A 16088-nucleotide genomic window follows, 5' to 3' on the forward strand; every position below is an offset into this window, starting at 1 on the left:
ATCAACTTAAAGTCAGACGGGGTTCTTGAGATGAATGGAGAAGGAGAGCGAGTTACTCCGTAGAGTTGGAGTAACATCACAGGTGGAGGAGGTTTGGAATGAAGTGCAATTTTCTAGATGTCACAGAGGGCTCCTGGGTTATAGCTTACACTGATTCTATAAGGTAACGAGAGGCTGTGATTCAAAAAGAAGGGGCAGCCCAGGTGGCTCAGCGGTTTAGCGCTGCCTGCAGCCCAGGGCCTGATTCTGGGGACTCTGGATCGAGTCCCACATCGGGCTCCCTGCATGGAGCCTGCTTCTCCCTCTGCCTGTGTCTCTGCCTCTCTCTCGCTCATGAATAAATAAAATCTTAAAAAATATATTTTAAAAAAAGGAGGGAACAAACACAGGTGGATGTGCTGCCTGTAGAAGCTAACTGCCACTGTCCTCTGAGAGTGAAAACTAGGCCTAGAATGACTGAGAGGCTTCTTAATGTCACATCTGGAGCCTGGAGTAGTATGGATTCAAACCAAAATTGCAGGGAAGGAGACGAGAATAGGTGGACTCAAGAAGTGTGTGTGTGTGTGTGTGTCGGGGGGATAAGGTGGATACAAACCATGAGCTAATGATTTGAGCGCAGTTAGAAGACAGAGGAGGACTGCTCCAAGATCAGAGTGTGCGAAGGATGGAAGAGGTTATTAGTCACAAAAATTGAGCAAGTTGGGGAAGGAGAGAATTAAGCTGAAAATGTTTTTGGGTAATGTAGAGTAAAATGAGCACATCTTGATTTTTCTTTTCACTTTGTCCATTTGCTGTGGTAGACTAGTATTATATACGTTCAGTGGAATTTTGTGTCAGAAAAGTGTTGAATGAATCAAAATTTCCACATAGACGGATGCCTCATGCATTAGGGCATTTATGGGGTGAGGGTCAGAAATGTGCACCAAAAAAACGCCTGTTTCTTAGTTCACGGATTTATCTCCTTCATCAGTGCTGTTGTGAAGCCAGTGTTCTCTCGGATTTGGAATGCCTTCCTCACGATGTGCTTGTTTGGACGTACGTATACGTAACGTAAATTAATGAGGCTCTTTCCAGACATAATTCCAGGAATTTTTTAATGCGTTTGCTATTAGTCTTTTGATAAAATTTTCTAATTAAGTCAGGGTGACACTCAGCCAACAGACCAGAATTACTTCACAGTATCCTCATATGTTCCTTTCTGTGCAGTTCACCCTGAAAGCAAGACAAAGAAATCAGTTTCAGCCGCAATTAGAGGCATTGACGTTAGACCGGGAGGAGAACTCCTGCACCACAGGATTCTGGGTGAATTGCCATGTGGGGAATTTAAAGTCTTCATCTTTAGAGGATTATAGAAAAAAAATAAAATAACCAGCCACATATAGGGTTGCCTCATTGCAAGCAATTGTGTCCAGTAACATCCTCTGCCTGACAAATTTTAATGGCCTCAATCCTGTGTTGCCCCATGACCCCATGGCTTGGCTCAGAGAGCAGAAGCCTTTATGGAACACTTTGGGCGTGTCTCTCCGACCTCCAGCCCCCAGTCTGCAAAAACTGATTCCTCACTGGAACCATGAGTTGGGCCTTATAATTCATGTTGTACCATGTGGTCCTGCTTAGAGGCATCTACCACCCCCCGGGCTAGGGTTGCTTAGAGTGGGACTCACACCCAATCTGGGAGCTGCCAAGCATGTTCTGCCTTCTAGAGGATGGCACTGGGACTCAGAGAGCAAAATAGCACAGACCCTGGAGCTAGATTTCCTGGATTTGAAATCCACATCTACTACCCATTTGTTATGTGAATTTGAACAAGTCACTTAATTTCTCTGCCTTGATTTTGTTATCTGTAAAGTGGGGACAGGTTGTAGGTTAGGAGGATTAAGTGACTTAACATGCAACATGCAAATTACTTGGAGTCTGCAACAGAAGGGATAGCCCCCTAAGGGATAGCTCCCTCTCAGAGGGATAACTCACTTGTAATCTTGGCTGATGACTTGAGCAGATGAGGAATGAAAGACATCACTGTGGAATGGTCATCGTCTGCTTTGGACCTAGGGAGAGAAAGCCAGTTTTCAGGACAAGATGAGAGAAGCAGAATGGAGTGAAATTGTGAAGTAGGAGACCAGAGAGACCGACAGCTAGATAGAACAGGTACCTTCATTCTCTACAGTTTTCTGGCTCCTGGTTCTGGCCTCTCCTAAGACTGGCTTCTCTTTGGCCTGTTGATTTCCGTGAGATACTCCTGTGTCCTCATGAGAAATATTGCTTTTTTGGCTTACACTATTCCAAGTGAGTTTCCGTTACTTGGAACTGAGGATCCTTGGCTTGGTGTATCCTTAGTTCTCCTTGAACGCAAACTTCCAAGGAACCGGAACAAAAAGAAGACTTCAAGGGATAGGTACTGCTTATCATATTTCTTCTGGGGTCACTTCCTCATCCTCAGAATAGGAGATGCCACCATTTTGACCTATTTTCTTCTTTTCAAAACATTCATGTTCTCCATTAAGAAGTTCTAAACTGAGGGACTTCTTCAAGAACCAGAACTCACTTTTCGTCTCCATAAAAATGCCTTTGGAATTGAGTGAGCCAAATTTCTCATCCTCTAACTCTGTTGCATTTGGCAGTCCAAAAAACAGTGTCCTCTTCCTTCATCTCGGATGGTAGGAGAACTCAGGCTGAGGTGGGCTGCAGAGCTCACACAGGATTTGGTATTTTCCACTGCCAAATCCAAGTCCTCAGACTCAACCTGCTAAATCCTTTGACTTCAGTCATGAAAAATGACACACATTACCATGCCTCATAACACATCTTCTAAAACCTTTCCAAATAACCAGTCGGCGGGCAGCGTTGCCAGCCTCACCACAGACACCATCATTTTTTCCTTTCCCTGTCTGGCTTGGAGTTTTTGGAACAGAGGTGAAACTTAACCTTCCCAAACAAAGACCGTTTACTAGGCAACTTAGGGCAAGTAATTAGCTCACACACCATAAGGTGCCATGGAGCTGTTTGCAGATCTTGTCCAAGTTTGGGTCTTTTTTTTTTTTTTTTCTGAAAACTCACCCTTTTCTGTGAAAACCTACAATCATTTACCACTGGATGAGGGAACTACACTTATTATAAGAGTAAAATATTTAAAACCTCTTTGAGGGATGGTCAGACACCCTCATAAATCATGTTCTCCCCACTGGTGAGTTTGGGATGGGAAGGTCATGTGTTGACACATTTAGAAGCCATCGGGGTGCTGTGGTTTCACAGCTAGGAGGGAAACTTGAGCTTGTTGAAGTTGGAGCTTACTTGTATTTTTATTTATTGAATTAATGAAATCTTGGCAACAAACTGTGTTTTACTTTAGGCAGAATGTGATTTTTTTTCTTCTTTGCCCCCACCTACCTTGTCTCCCTCCCTGCCCCTCCCAAATAGACATTTTTATGAATGTTTCAAACACCAGAAAAGCTTCCTGGGCAGCCCAACTGAACCTTAATAAAATCAAGATGAACCAATCAATATGTGGAGATGTGGCTTCCATTAAAATTGACATTTGGGTGTCAGAAGAAGAAGAAAGAAACAGCATGAAAGTAAATATTTTGAATGTGTTTACAAGGCTGCTGGATTCTAAGTGTTTGCACATTTATCAATCCATTCGTCAGCCTCACTGGTAGTTTTCAAAAACCATAGATCGCCAGAATCTCACGATATTTCCTTACTTTTGGTGAAGGCTTTACCATTCTCACTGTGAATGTGAGTGTGTGTGTGTGCGCGCGTGCACGCTAGTGACTAAATAACAACAAACATTAACATCATGGTTCAGTGCAGAAGTTTTCAGTTGTAGCTTAAGCTAATCATCTGGGGAGACTTTGGAAGCCTCCCAGGCATCTGTACTTCTTAAAAGCTCCCCAGTGTATCATTTATGGTCCCAACAGGAAATCAATGGCACATTCAAATTGAGTAACCTGAAGAAAGTTTAATAAAGGTTCTCTACAAAAGTGCCAGCAGGGTGGAGGGAAACCAAAAGTGATAGTATGGTACCCTGGGGCTTGGAACAATGGAGCGCTGTTATCACCCGGGTCTCCAGGAGGAAAGGGGAGAAGCAGTCACCAGACCTCAGAGAGAGGGGAGCAAGTGGAGAGGGCCACCTGGCAGGAGCTGTGACCTTCAGGCAAGGGATGCAGCCAACTCTTGACAATCGCACAGAAGTCAGCCGCGGAAGGAACCCCAATCGCACTCTCCTACCCCCTCACCACCTGCTCTTCGTTAACTGAAACCAGCCAGAAACCAGAAGCTAAGGAAGCATCAGCTCTCCTCTACCCAGGAAAACACAGGGCATGGAAGAGTCGAGAGTGGATCTGGGGGGCAAATGGGAGTTGTCCAGCCCATCGGGAGAGCCTCATGCAGTGAGGTCTTCAGTGGAATGGACACTGTGATAGAAGTCAGAAGTCTCAGGTCTAGCTGCGGCTGGCTGTGACGTGGGGCAACACATGCCACCTGTCTAAGGCTGCTTTCTTGATTGAAATACAGGGCATTGGACTAGCTCGGTGTTTTCCGCTGTGCCTTCAGTATTCTGCTTATATACGTCAGAGGCCCCTTGGGGTGGGAAGATGGAGAGAACATATGATTGGTTGTAGCCTCACTCCCCATTGCCATCCATAGTGAGTAAATCTGAATTTCTTTTGAGAGTGCCAAGTTATTTCTCTTAGCTTACTGTATGCATTTTTAAGACACTGAACTTCTAGACTGCTGTGTATGTTCACAAGGAAAAACGTGTGTGTGTGTGTGTGTGTGTGTGTGTGTGTGTGTACCCTTGTAGGTATCTTAGAGATGAGAAAGGAAGGTAATTTTATAGAGTTGAGAGAAATGACACTTATAGAGGTCAACCTTAACTTGTTCGTGTTGAAGAGGCAGATATATGGTGGAGTCACCCTTCAAACTTACGTCGGTTTTGTTCTGCAAACAATACCTCCAAAGGGTGTGAAAACTGGAAAAAAAAATCATACCCACCTATATTCAGACATACACACACTTTTACATGTATATGTATCTTTGGGTATGGCCGGTTCCCTTTCCCCAGGTTTAAATGCCTGTCCTTTTGCACACTAAACTTGCAAGGGCCCAGTTCATCTTCTGATGTCTTTCAACAGAATGCAAAAGACAGACCATGTGGCAGATGAGCAAAAACCGTTATTATTGGATTATGTGACATTTGAAATAGCTATTCATCCTCATTTTCCCCCAACCAACAAAAGAGACTTAGTATTAGTATTTTATTTTATTTTATTTTATTTATTTATTTATTTATTTATTTTTAGTATTAGTATTTTAATACTAAGTAAAGATGCAGCTTCTGAGGGATGTATTCTCTGACTCCATGACTGCCAGGTTTTTCTCAATGGGAAATTGGGCTTTTGAAGCCTCCTTTAGAGGTTCCTGTGTTCACAGTTCAGAGAAGATAGAGGTCAGTGAAGAGGGACAGTCTCAGAGGCTGTGGGACTTCAGGGGGTCTGGCAGGACGTGGATGAGAATTTTCACATCCGTTTTGTGTAAAGTTGTGTAAGCCCAGTCCTTGTCTCTCTAAGGAAAAAACAAATATAACCCTAGAGATGTAGTGTTTAGAAGGTGTTTCTTTTAAATGACTCAGCCCCAAATACCTCATTCAGGAAATATTTATGCATTAATAAGTATGTACCATGCTAGATGATAACTGTTGAGGGATAATGGTGAAGAAAATATACTTAATCAAAAATAATGGTTGGTGGGCAGCCCGGGTGGCTCAGTGGTTGAGCATCTGCCTTTGGCTCAGGGCATGATCCCAGGATCCTGGGATCGAGTCTCATGTCGGGCTCCCTGCATGGAGCCTGCTTCTCCCTCTGCCTGGGTCTCTGCCTCTCTCTCTCTCTCTCTCTCTCTCTCTCTGTGTCTCTCGTGAATGAATAAATAAAATCTTAAAAAGAAATAATAATAATAATGGTTGGGACACCTGGGTGGCTCAGCAGTTAAGCATCTGCCTTTGGCCCAGAGTGTGATCCTGGGGTTCCCGGATCGAGTCCTGTGTCAGGCTCCCTACATGGAGCCTACTTCTCCCTCTGTCTGTGTCTGTGCCTCTCTCTCTCTCTGTGTCTCTCATGAATAAATAAATAAAATCTTTAAAGAATAATGGTTATTAAAACACAGGGAGATCATTGGCATAAGGTGAACTTGGCATATAGAAGAATAGGAGTAGAAAATAAGTTATTTCTGCTTGGGATAATGAATGTGGGACATTTTCATAAGGAAGAATACTTTGAGCTGAGACTTGAAAGGTGAATAAGACTCCACCTGATGGACAGTAAGTAAGGGCATTTAAGGCAAAAGGAGTCATATGTGCAAAGGCCAGAGGTCTGATTGATGATTTGATGAATAGCAAGTAGTTCGATACGTCGACCTTATAGGAGGCAGGTAGGGCGGCACAGAGGCGAAGCTGGCGTGTGGCTGGCGGTCACATCATGATGTGTTTTAATTGGCAACCTGAGGACTTTATATTTCCGTGTTTTCCATGATTTTCAAATTATTTTACATACATACACATGCCAAGTGTCTACATGACATTATGCTAAATAAACACAGCACATCTTCCCCAAGTGCTAGTTTTACTGGAGATATTAGAGGAGGTTTTTCTCTAATTTATTTATTTTTACACACAGAAATTATTGTTACAATATACCATCTTTTCACTGAAGTTGGGAAAGCAAAACACATTTATATGTGGGGGTTAATAAGAAAGTTTCAGATTTTTATCTTATGAAAAACTCATTAAGCTTAGTGCTATAGTTGAATCATGGTACCCAGGGTAAAAAAAAAAAGAATGAAACATACTAATATCTATTTGTTCAAGGCTGTGGATTGGAGTTTCTTGGTGAACTGTAAAGACTGGCAGAGCTAAGATTGTTCAATTACAAATTAGTGATTTTACAAAGAATTTTTGATGAAGAAAAAATACTCTTTTACAAATCTGTCCCACTTCTCTCTCTGTGTTTCATCAAATATTTTTATCAATATTTAACTACTCTTAGTCCCACTTGGATGGAAATTATTTTCTCAATAATTTGGAAGGTCCCCAAATTACGGGAGAGAATGATAAATTATTTTAGTGGCATTATTTACATACACTTGTAAAGTATAATAATTTCAAGAAACATTTTTAACCAGAGAGAAAAAGCTTGAATCAAGGAAAAATATGTAAAACAAGGAGAGAATTAAAAAAAAAAACTAATATCACTGAAAATTATGAAAGATTTTGAAATACCACACAAGGCATTTGACAACAAAGAAGATAATGGCAATTTGAAAGGCATCATATACACTTTAAAATGATTCTTTAAAATGATGATGGATTTATTGCAAAGATAAAAATTTGCATAAATCTTGACATCCTTTTGGATAGAAAAGTATCAATTACAATATCAGGACAAAATAGCTCTTAAGAAAATCATAAAAAGGGAGATACTGTATACTGAAAAATGAGCGATAAATCAGGAAGATATATCAATAATAACTATTTGTATATTGTATCTAACAATATAATTTTTGCATATATCCGTGACAAGGAAAAGAACTATAGGTTTTCTGTGAACTGGCAGATAATTAGTTTATTTCAAGTTAGAATAAGTTAGAGGTAGCTGTATGGTGCACTCTGTGCTAATTTAAATCAGGACTTTATTAAGACAATGCAGACAACGACAACAAAGACATGCACACTTCTCTCCCCATAGAAGAATCTGATCTATTTTTTGTTTTGTTTTGTGTTTTAAAGATTATTTATTTGGGAGAGAGAACCCAGGAACAGAAGGGGCAGAGGGAGAGGTCGAAGGAGAGGAAATCTCAAGCCGACTCTGTGAGCACAGAGCCCAGTGTGGGGCTCCATCCCATGAGCCTGAGATCACAACCTGAGCTGAAACCTAGAGTGGGAGGGACACTTAACTGACTGCGCCCCCCAGGTGCCCCGATCCATTTTTGATGCACAATTATTAAATTCTACCTGAAAAGTACTTTACTTGGAAGGGAAATTGTGTGTGTGTGTGTGTATTTTATTCTTTTTCATGATTCGTATTTTTGAGGTGTTTGTTTCTGTTTTGAACATTTGTTTTCTTTTAATTAATATTTTATTAATATTAATAACTTAATCTTTTTCAAGAAGATTAAGATTCATAGCAAAATTGAGAGGAAGATACAGAGGTTTTGTATATTCTCTCATCATCAACATCTCCTACCCTAGTGGTATGTTTTTTAACACTGATGAACCGACCTGATACATGATGATCACACAAGGCTCATAGTTTATATTAGGATCCACTCTTGGTGTTGTCTATTCTGTGGATTTAGAAAAGTGGATGATGACTTGTATTGACGATTATGGTATCATGGAACAGTTTCATTGCTCTTAAAGTCCTCTGTGTTCTCTCTCTCTATTCATCCCTCTCCCTTCAGCCCCTGGTAATCACTGACGCTTTTACTTTCTCCATGTTTGGCCTTTTCAAGATTTTCCTATAGCTGGAATCATACAGTATGCAACTTCTTAAGACTATTTTTTCTGCCTAAATAATATGCATTTAAATTTCCTCCATGTCTTTTCATGGCTTAATAGCTCATAACTTTTTAGTGCTGTATAAAATTCCATTTTCTATCTGTACCACAGTTTATTCATTCAGCTACCATCGACATTTTGGTTGCTTCAGAGTTTGGCAATTATGAATAAAGTCATTGTAGGCATCTGTGAGCAGGTTTTATGTGGACAGAATTTTCAACTCCTTTGGATAAATACCAAAGGATGCAATCGTTGGGTTGTATGGTATGAGTATATTCAGCTTTGTAAGAAACTGTCAAATTGTCTTCCAAAGTGGCTGTACCACTTTACATTTCCACCAGCAGTAAATGAGTTTCTGTGCTCTATATCCTCTCTGGGATGTGGTGTTGTCAGTGTTTTGGGATTTGGGTCATTCTAATAGTTGTGTACTAGTATCTCGTTGTTTTAATTTGCATTTCCCTGATGACATATGATGTGGAACATCTTTTGATATGCTTATTTGCCATTTTTATATCTTCTTTGATGAGGGTTCTTTTAATCAGGTTGTTTGTTTCCTTACTGTGGAGTTTTAAGCCCAATTCTAAAAGATTTTTTAAATGATTTTATTTATTTATATGACACAGAGAGAGTGCACAAGCAGGCAGAGTGGCAAGTAGAGGGAGAGGGAGAAGCAGGCTCCCCACTGAGTGGAGAGCTCAATATGGGCTTTGATCCCAGGACCCTGGGATCATGACCTGAGCCGAAGGCAGATGCTTAACCTGAGCCACCCAGGTGCTCTTAAGCCCAATTTTAATCAGGTGGTTTTCTTATGTTGCGTTTTAAGAGTTTGACAATCTTTTATCAGATGTATCTTTTGTAAATATATTTTCCCAGTCTGTGGCTTGTCTTCTCATTGCCTTGACATTGTCTTTTGCAGAGCATACGTTTTTAGTTTTAATGAAAGTCCATCTTATCAATTATTTTTTTTGAATCATGACTTTGTAATTATATCTAAAAAGTCATTTTCATATCCAAAGTCATCTAGGTTTTCTCCTATGTTACCTTCTAGGCGTTTTATGGTTTTGCATTTTATATTTAGAACAGTGATGCGTTTTGAGTTAATTTTTGTGAAGGAGTAAAGTCTCCGTCTAGATTCTTTTTCTTTTTTTACATGTGGATGTCCATTTGTTGAAAAGCACCATTTGTTGAAAAGATTTATCTTTGCTCCATTGTGTTGCCTTTTCTCCTTTGTCAGAGATTAGTAGGCCATATTTGTGTGGGTCTTTTTTTGGGCTCTCTCTTCTTCTCCATTGATCTGATTTTCCATTGCTTCACCAAATACTGCGGTGACTTGGTTGTTGTAGCTTTAGAGTAAGCCTTCAAGTCAGGTAGTATCAGTCTTCCAGCTTCATTCTGCAATATTGTATTGTCTTCTCTAGATCTTTCCACATGAACTTTAGAATTGGTTTGTCAGTTCCTTCAAAATGACTTGCTAGAATTTTGATTGAGATTACATTTAATCTGTAGATCAAGTTGTGAAGAACTGACATCTTGATGATATGGAGTCTTCCAGTGCATGAACATGGAGTATTTCTTCATTTTTTAAATTCTTCATCTTTTAAATTAAAGAATTTTTAAAATTTCTTTCCTTGCAGTTTTGTTGTTTTTCTCAAATGGATCTTGTACTTATTTTGTTAGACTTATACCTAAGTATTTAATCTTCAGGGTGTGCTAACGTAAATGTTATTGTGTTTTTAATTTCAAATAGTACTTGTTCATTGCTGGTAGATTTAATAGTTCTTAGAGTTTAAATTCATCATTCTCAGATATACAAAGCATATGAAGAGAGGCAAAGATATAGAAAATGTAAATAACGTGATTTAATAATCTCAGATATATGAAGCAATAATGATTTCAGACATTGAGAGACAGACAACACATGATTGTAATATCTGAGGGAAGAGAAACAAGCACAGTCTTCCACTGAGCCAGTTTCTAGGCTTCAGCACAGGAAGAGGACCCCAGACAGAGTCCAGTAGTCTTGTTGAGTTGGAAGAGATAAAGATCATAGTTTGGGGAGGTCAAGATGTCTAGAATTTATAGGGCAGAATACTGGAGAAGAGAAAATTGCAGAGAGAGAAAGAGAGCTCTAGAGACCTGCAGAAGTTCCCCTCAGGTCTTTAGCTGGCTGTTGATCTGTATATGCGTGGGAGGAAACCAGTGAGGACAGGGAAAGAACCACTAAGAAAATGGAAAATGTAGGCAGCACATTCTCCAGAGCTCAGACAGAGCTGGAATACTTTGTGTATCAACCTGCAGGATGGAAAGGTCTTGTATTACCCAAGGCATCCGGGAGAATTCTCAATACGGTATTGACACCACATGACATTAAGAGGATAAGAAGAGAATATTATAAGCAACAGTAGTATGCCCATAAATTTGACATCTTAGATGAAATGGGAAAAAAAAAACTCCTTGAAAGATAGAAACTTCCAAAACTCACTCAAGGAAAAAGAGATATCCTAATAATCCTGTATCTGTTAAAGGAGTTTGTTTATTTATTTATTTTAATATTTTATTTATTTATTCATGAGAAACACACACACACACACACACACACACACAGAGGCAGAGACACAGGCAGAGGGAGAAGGAGGCCCCATGCAGGGAGCCCAACCTGACTCGATCTGGGTCCCCAGGACCAGGCCCCGGGCCAAAGGTGGCGCTAAACCACTGAGCCATGGGGCTGCCCTTGTTAAAGGAATTTAAATTATAATTAAAACCCTTTTAATTAAGGGTTAATTAATTTAATTTCTAAAAAGAAAAGGCCCAAGTGGTTTCACTGGTGAATTCTACCAACAATTAAAGAAGAAATAATACCAGTTGTATACAAAATTTTCCAGAGACATAAATAAAAGGAAGACTTCCCTACTTATTTTATGAGGTCACCATTACCTTGGTACTAAAACCAGAGAAAGAAATCTGTAGACCAATAGGCTTTACACCACGGAAGCAAAATTCTTAATAAAATATTAACAAATTGAATACAACAATTTATAAAGGGGAATAACACATCATAACTATTTTGGGTTTGTATAATGGGAATACAAGACTGGATCAAACTTTGAAAATCAGTGTAATTTGTCATATCAATAGACTAAAGAATAAAGACTAGACAATCATCACAGTAGATATAGGAAAAACATTTGACAAAATTCAGCCACCACTCATGATAAGATCTCTTAGAAAACTACAGACAGAAATGAACTTTTTCAGTCTGATAAAGAATATCTATTTTAAAAAATCTACAGTTCGGCATCATTCTTTATGGCAAAACTTTGAATCCTTTACCCCTAAAATTAGGAACAAGGAACAGATTTCCTTGTCACCACTTTATTCATCAGTATCCTGGAGGTCCTAACTAGTGCAATGAGGAAAGAAAAACAAAAAGTACACAGATTGGAGAGGAAGACGGAAATTATCTTTATTTGTAAATGATATGGTAGTCAATGGAGAAAATACTACGGAATCTTCAAAACTGCTTTAGAACTAATTAGTAAGAGTGCAAAGGTCACAGGTTACAAAATCAGTACTTGAAAAACTCCATCTGTATTTATATATACTAACAATGAAGCACCAGAAATTGAAACTTAGAAACAGAACTATTTAAAACAGCAGCAAAAGTATGAAACAAGAATACACTTAATAAAATATATGCAAAATCTGTACACTGAAAACTCTAAAACATTGCTGAGAGATATTAAAGAACACTGAAATAAATGTAATGATACACTGTGCTCATAGGCTAGAAAATTCAATGTCATAAAGATGTAAATATGAATGGACATGGATTCAGTACAATCCTGATCAAAATAATGGAAACTTTACAAATTACAAAGTTTATTCTAAAATCATCAAATCAAAATGCAAGGAACCTAAGAGATCAAATACAATGATGAAAAGTAAGGAAGATGGGATTTCAAGACTCTGCTGAGCATCAAACAGTTTGGAAACTGCGTAAAGATAGACATACAGAACAATGAGCAGAGTAGAGATTCCAGAAATGGATGTGTATATAAATCATCATGTGATTTTTTTTAACAAAAGCGCTAAGGTAATTTAATAGAAAAATGATAGTCTTTTCAACAAATTATGCTGCAACAATTGGATATCTATTTTCAAAAATATGTATCTAACTCTTACACCACATTATACATGAAAATTAAGCCAAAATAGATTATACACCTAAATGTAATGTCTAAAAGTATAAAACTTTTAGAAGAAAATACAGGAGAATTTTCCTTACAACCTTGGGTGAGGCAAAGACTTATTTTTTTTATGATTTTTTTGGTAAAGACTTTATTTATTTATTCATGAGAAACACAGAGACATAGGCAGAGGGAGGAGCAGGCCTGATGCAGGACTCGATCCAGGACCCCAGGATCACACCCTGAGCCAAAGGCAGATGCTCAACCACTGAGCCGCCCAGGCGTCCTGAGGCAAAGACATAAGACATTAAAACCATGAACCTTAAAAGACAAAAATAATCAGTCGAGTTTCATAAAAATTAAAGTTTTGCTCTTCTAAAAAGAATCTTAGGGAAATGAAAAGGCAAGACACATACTAAAAGAAACTGTTTGGCAAAATGCTACCACACATCTCACAAAGAACCTTACCATGAATATATAAAGAGTACTTACAACTCAATAATAAGGCAAGTCAACTGAAAAATGTGTGGAAGATTTGAATATATGTCACCAAGTAGGCTAATAAATACATTTAAAATGTTTGATATTATTAGTATCTTTGGGAAATACAAATTGAAGCCACAATTATGGCTTCATATATATGCACACTTACTAGAAGGGCTGAAATTAAAAATATACTCAACACCAAAAGTTTGCAAGGGTGTGGGTTGACTCTTAAATACATTGCTGCTCAGTGTGCAAGGTGGTAAGACCCTTTACACAGTAGATCAACAGTTTCTTTTCTTTTTTTTTTAAAAGATTTTATTTATTTATTCATGAGAGACACAGAGAGTGAGAGAGGCAGAGACACAGGCAGAGGGTGAAGCAGGCCCCATGCAGGGAGCCCGACATGGGACTCGATCCCGGGTCTCCAGGGTCACACCCTGGACTGCAGGCAGCGCTAAACCGCTAAGCCACCGGGGCTGCCCACAATGAACTATTAATAAGCAATGAAAAGGAGCACATTACTGATAAGTGAAACAACATGTAAATATCAGAAGTCAGATACAAAAGGCAACATACATACTGTGGATCCATTTCTGCGAAAATCTGTACAAAGCAAAAATTCAGTAACTAGAAGTAATTCAGTGATTTCCAGGAATCAAAGTTGGAAAGGTGATTGACTGTAAGTGGACATAAAGATTTTGAATGGTTGGGCAGCCCTGGTGGTGCAGAGGTTTAGCGCCGCCTGCAGCCCAGGGCGTGATCCTGGAGACCTGGGATCAAGTCCCATGTCGGGCTCCCTGCATGGAGCCTGCCTTCTCCCTCTGCCTGTGTCTCTGCCTCTGTGTGTGTGTGTGTGTCTCTCATGAATAAATAAATAAAATCTTTTTTTAAAAAAGGATTTTGAATGGTGAAAATAAATGGTCTATATCATGACTGTAGCAGTATTAGCCCTACTGCATGTATTTGAAGACCTCACCAAGTATACACATAGGCCCCAGACCTCACATCATACACAAAAATTACATGATCAAAGACCTAAGTGTAAGACATAAGACTGTAACTTTTTGGAGTAGGCAGTGGTTTCTGTGCTTTCCTTTTTTCTATTCATGTACGTGGAAAGCACAGAAACAATAGAAAAGATAAATTGGATTTTATTAAAATTAAAAGCTTTGTGCTTCAAAGGGCATATCAAGAAAGTGAAAAGACAGTGCACAAAATGTGGAAAAAATACTTGTGAATCATATTTTCATGAACTCTAGTGACTAAATTATCTTAAAAATTCATACATGTCAACAATAAACACAAATCTAATTTTTTAAAAGAGAAATAATTTAAATAGGTATTTCTCCAAAGAATATATACAAATGGTTAGTAAGTACATGAAAAGATGCTCAGCATCATTAGTCATTGGTGAAATAAAGATCAAAACCACAATGAGCTGCCGCTTTACACACTCTAGGATAAATATAATCTAAAAGCAGATAATAACAAATATTGTTGCTTGAATACAGAGAAATTGGAACCCTCATAGACTGCTGCTGGTGAGAATGTAAAATGCTACAGCCACTTTAAAAAACAATCTGGAGGTTCCTCAAAAGGTTAAACATAGAACTACCCTGTGACACAGGAGATCCACTCTTAGGTGAAATTGAAAACATGTTTTCATAAGAACTTGGACAGAAATGTCTGTAACAGCATTATTTGTAATAGCTCAAAATGGAAAAAACCAAATGTCCATTAGTTGATGAATGGATAAATAAAATGTGGTATATTTATATGACTATATATTATTCAGCAATAAAAAGGAATAAGTACTGATACATGCTATAATATGAATAAACTTTCAAAATATTTTGTTAAACCAATAACAAAAGACCACATATTGTATGATTCCATTTAGGAATAGGACACTGTGTTTACGAGGGCCTGGGGGTTTGGCGGGGGTGGGGAATGGTAATATCTAAGAGTGACTGCTGTTGGTTGTGGGGTTTTATTGAGGAGGAGTGATGAAAATGTTCTAAACTTGTGAGATGTTTAGACAATTATGTGAATATACTTAAAAATATTGAGTTGTATTCTCTCAATAGATACATTTTATTGTATGTGAACTATCTCTCAATAAAGCCGTTATTTTAAAAAATACACACATAAAATTAGGGAAGTTTGTTGTATGTATGTAGCCTAAATAAATCAGTATTTGTTTTTAAAGAAGGAAACTTCCTTAATTTGGTAAAAACTAAAAAATCCCTGCTTGCCCATGTCATACATTGGGAGATACTTTACACACATTTCCTTTAAGAATGAGATAAAAGAGCTATCGTTGTTAAAAGATTGATATTGATAGATGATTACTTTCATCCTCACTACTTTTTATTGTATTACTAGAGAATCAGAGATCTCAAGAGAAGAAGAAAAAAATGAAGGAAGGGACAAAACTGTTACTATATGTGGAGGATATAATTATCAACTAGAAAGCTCAAAAGAAGAAACAAAATAGTGGAATCTGTAACATGTTTGATAGTTCAACTTTAAAAAATGCCAATAGTATTAGTAATAATGAAATAGAAAACAAATATGGTTTATGATAGCAACTTTAATAGAGACCCCAAGTAGCTCAAACAATCTTGTAAAAGAAAAACGAAAACTGTAAGTGATCTTAAAAATATACATACCTTTTTGGATGAACATTAATATTCTCCTCAACAAAATATGAGCAAACTACATTCAACAATACATTAAAAGAGTTATTTACCACATCAAGTGGGATTGATTCTGGGGATGCAGAGATGGTTCAATATTTGCAAATCAATCATTGTGATATACCACATCAACAAAATGAAGGCAAAAAAATCAAAATAACATCT

Source organism: Vulpes lagopus, chromosome 5, assembly GCF_018345385.1.
Source record: "Vulpes lagopus strain Blue_001 chromosome 5, ASM1834538v1, whole genome shotgun sequence".
Taxonomy (NCBI): Eukaryota; Metazoa; Chordata; class Mammalia; order Carnivora; family Canidae; genus Vulpes; species Vulpes lagopus.